This window comes from Poecilia reticulata, linkage group LG11, assembly GCF_000633615.1.
Source record: "Poecilia reticulata strain Guanapo linkage group LG11, Guppy_female_1.0+MT, whole genome shotgun sequence".
NCBI classification, from domain to species: Eukaryota; Metazoa; Chordata; class Actinopteri; order Cyprinodontiformes; family Poeciliidae; genus Poecilia; species Poecilia reticulata.
This window is the reverse complement of record NC_024341.1, coordinates 27,668,354-27,672,488: the sequence shown is the minus strand read 5'-3', so window position 1 is coordinate 27,672,488 and position 4,135 is coordinate 27,668,354. Positions and strand designations below refer to the sequence as shown.

Below are 4,135 nucleotides of genomic sequence, written 5' to 3'. Positions count from 1 at the left end.
TTCAACGGCACACAAAGTCATGTTCTCAAAGTATACATGTAAAACACAGAGAATTAAATGTTTTATATATATATGCATATATCACAAAAACCTGAATTGTTCCTCTTGTTTCTGTGGGTTGACCTGAATTCAAAGTAAAAATAAATAGAGGAAAAACATTTTGTCAGCCGCCCTGAAGCCTCTTCTGGCCCGTCCGACCCCCTCCGATGAAAATCTTCTCCAATGTAGTTTTGAACATAAAAGTTATGCAGAAGCCTCAGAAAATTATTGGAATATTAAAATTAAAGATTTAATACATATAAAAGTCTTATATATTATATACCCTCTTGGTTGTTCCCTGGTTGTCATATTGTTGAAATGCAATACTTTCATATTAAGTTACAAAAAAAGCTGTTAAACTTATTGAGGTCAGTGATCAAACTAATAAACTTTTTATTCAGAGTAGTAATTTAAAATTTAAATACATTGCATATAAAATACTGGAAATGAACAAAAAGTTTCCTGTTGGAATTCAGAAACTATTTTAAGTTAACAGTAAATATAATTTACTGGGTTTGTTCAGTTTTGAATACACTAAAAAGAAAAGTAAGATCCAGACTGGCTCAGTGTCAAATGGATTAAATGACGATTTTATATTATATGGTTCTTTATGTGCTTTAAAAAAGCCTTAACATGTAAAATTATAAAGGTTTATACCGTTATGTATTTACATATTAATGTAAACTTGTGTTTGAACACGGACAGTAGAAATCTCTCTCTCTCTCTTTCTGCTGAGTCATTTAGGCATTTAGTGAAGCTTCATTCAGCTTTTGGTAAATTATTGTTTTTGTAGAATAAAGTTTCATGTTGATTCCTTTTTGTTATGCTGTAAATTTACCAGAATAAATTTAACGTGGACCTGAATGTCGCCCCAGCAGCCCAGAGGAATCCACCAACACAATGCAGCAGAACCAGGGAGATAATTTAGGATTCTGGCCCTAAACCCAGTAAACCCAGTAAACCCAGTAAACCCCTCCACCACCGTGCTCAATAGTTGGTATTCCTGATATTTGTGCTGATCTGGTTCCGTCCGTCATGGTCCARGGTCACTRCTCTGTCAGAGGACGTTGTCCCAGAACTCTTGTCCTCCATCAGGTTCAGTCTGGCGGCCATCTTGTTTCTAGAAAGGAGAGGCTTTCTCTAGCAATCAGACTGGATTAGTGATGACCTTTAACCTTTAACCTTCTAACTGAGCTCTGAGATGGAGCTCTTGGCTTTCCGGTTTCTCTGAGAATGAGAATAATCCTTTTTTTATGTTCAGTTAATTACATTTTTTATTATTTTATTTTTGTCTTCTTTTCAATAAATTTTTTATTTGTACAATTCATTTCTTTTATTTATTTTTTTATTTTTAATATGTTATTTTAATTTATTATTATTTTTATTATTTATTATCTTGGAAATGCTGTTGCTCTCTTGGCGTTAAGTTAGCACACCCGTTGCTCCAGAGCAGAAAGGGTGTACTTAGTTTTCCACTCAGCGTTTCCATTATCCTTTTACAATGAATCAGAGTTGAATCTGTTGAGTGTTTTTCTTCGCCTGAGATTAGATTTGATGAATTATTCCTTAAAGCGCCTGATGAGTAAAATGTTCGCTGGCGTTGACCAGAGCAACACGAGCTAAAACATGCTTTAAGTTTCTAGTCGTCTATTTTAACATAATAAGAGCTGAACACTGAAAGAGTTTAGCCATCGCAGCCGTTTTCCTTGTTTTTAGCGGTTTGTGTGGAGCGTGGGGGTCTGAACGCTCCAGCTTTTCGTCGATAAGCCCCTGAAAGCAGCACAAATGCTCTAAGATAAGCGGTGGATCGGTTCCCGCAGGAATCTTTCAGCGCCACAGAGCCGAGCTGTTGGCAGGGATCGGCGTGTCGCTGGAATTTTAAAAGCGCCGCCGACACTGAGGCATTATCCCGCAGCAGCCGGTGACAGAATGATGAACGGTCGGCTCCGCGGCCCGACGCCGGAGCCGTCCGGAGGCCGGTGGCTCACGGGGGGGAAGGCGGGCCCGGCAACCAGCAGCCGGGCCCGGAGACACAGCCGACATTGAACTGGGAGCTTTTAAAAACGGCCTTGGCACCCGGTGCATTCACTGTGAGCCTGTGCAGCACAATCCAGACGTTTACGGCCTCGTTCTCCACCGCCCCCGGGTCACTGGCATCACTGGGGCCGAATAAAGCCGAGCCTTGAGCTGCACAAGGAGGCTTTCAGCTGGCTGAAATACGACTGCCACTGTCAGAGCTAATGATGCCCTGATGGTGGGGGGGCTGGCTCCGTCTGGAGCCCCTCTGGATGGAGGGGCTCTCATGTTCGGGATCCAGATCGTCCAGATATTCCTACCCAGTGGTTTGGGAAGGTGGATATTCCAGCTGAGTAACGTGGAGCTGCGTGGCGGCTTCACGTCGAGTCTTCGCTCGGTTCGGTTTTATTCCATCGACTGAAAAGGCGTCCAGWTCGTCCAGCTGCGTTTTATCTGCATTATGAGGTTTGGCTTTAGTACGGAGGCCCGTTTCTGCCATGAAAGAGGAAATAAAAGCCCAACAGGAAGTTAAATCACAATTACTAGTTTAGTCAAATTTATAAGAATAAAAGTCAGATTTATGACTTTTATTGTGATCAACTTGATTTAGTCATACTTGTCAGTTTAAAGCTAGAATCACAMGTTTTAAAGTTAATAGTTTTAAAGTAAATTACAGAAATAAGTCAATACAAGTTTAAAGGCACATTTGAAAGTTTTATAATCCTAATTCCTAAAAGTAAAAGTTAGAATTATGACCTTAAAGTCGCAGCATGATGCTGCCACTCCCATGGAGTTGAATAGAAATGTAAATTTTCCTTCCTCTGTGCCATCATGAGCTGCTTTATGCTGGACTTTCCCCTAAAATCCCGGTGAAATTTAAAAGTTCACAGGGTTCCTGAGTGATAACTAATAATCCATGATGCTGCAGGAGGATTTTTATGTGAAGACATATTTAAGTTTGCGTGGATGTCAGAGGAAGGTGACGATAAGCTGTCCACTCTCACACCTGACGCCCTGCAGGCTGTGGAGGTGGCAGACGGCGGCTTGTTGGTCGCTGCAGCCTCTTCCTGATTGGCTCCCCCCGACAGCGCTGCCCTGTGAGGAAGAGGTGAGAGGAAGAGCGAGAAGAGGTGTGAGGAAGAGCGACGCCCCAGCTTTAATCAGCTCAGTAAACCCCAGCAGCTCCACAGGCCGAAATAAATCAGTGAGCGGCGATGGAGGCGATGATGGAGCTGCTGTTTGTCTCTTTAGCGCTGATTAATGAGCCGTAGCAGCTAAACATGCGCCGCAGATTTGAACGTCGCTCAACATAAATTAATTTCAACAAAATGCGAACATGAGATACGATCATCTTCAAGGTTAAACAAGCGGCTCTCTCCTAACGACGCATCGGCGGTGATGGAGGTGTTTCTCACTGCTTATAAATCTTTCAGATGCACCAGATGGCGGCTCCATCGCTCTGCGTGTTGTTGGCCATCAGACACAAAACACATCATCACGTTTAACTTTACAACTCAATGTTTGCATGAGCCTTGAAGRCTGAAGTTTTCACAGTCAGGACGAAGAGATGACGCTTCAAAATCACCTGGAGCCTGAAGGAGAGTTGTTAAAAAATAAATACATTCTCGATATAATACTGGAAAATGAATGAATGATTTCTCCAATAGCGTAGCTTTAACAACACGGCCTACTTTTATTTGCCGTTCATGTTGCTGATTAAACGTGACCTCAATCAGATTCGTCAGAAGAAGGATGTGGACGTCACACAGCAGCGCTCGGTTCACGGCAGCAGTAACGGCCACGGCTGTCTGTGGATCAACTTTAAAGTTCGTTCAGCAACGATAAAAACGTCACAAGACAGAAGAAGACTAAATGTTTTACGTCCAGATTTACTCCGTCTGGCTTCTTCTGGTGCAGAATCACGAAGGTCGGATAAAATGCAACCTGAGCGTTTTGACGGCAGGCGCTTTGAAACTATAGAACATGATGGATGGATGGATGGATGGATGGATGGATGGATGGATGGATGGATGGATGGATGGATGGATGGATGGATGGATGGATGGATGGATGGATGGAT

General features: G+C 42.5%; 2 long non-coding RNA genes across 2 annotated transcripts in view; one reads left to right on the top strand and one right to left on the bottom strand.

The window, feature by feature from the left end:
* The window catches only part of LOC103473013 (uncharacterized), a 59,194-nt gene that overhangs the window by 44,934 nt on the left and 10,125 nt on the right, over positions 1 to 4,135 (top strand). The gene's annotated exons all lie outside the window — the stretch shown is intronic.
* LOC108166711 (uncharacterized) overlaps positions 2,744 to 4,135 on the bottom strand; it is a 2,726-nt gene continuing 1,334 nt past the window's right edge. Inside the window, exon 3 of the long non-coding RNA XR_001777065.1 lies at positions 2,744 to 3,150. This is a non-coding gene — a long non-coding RNA (uncharacterized LOC108166711). The remainder of the gene's footprint in view (positions 3,151 to 4,135) is intronic.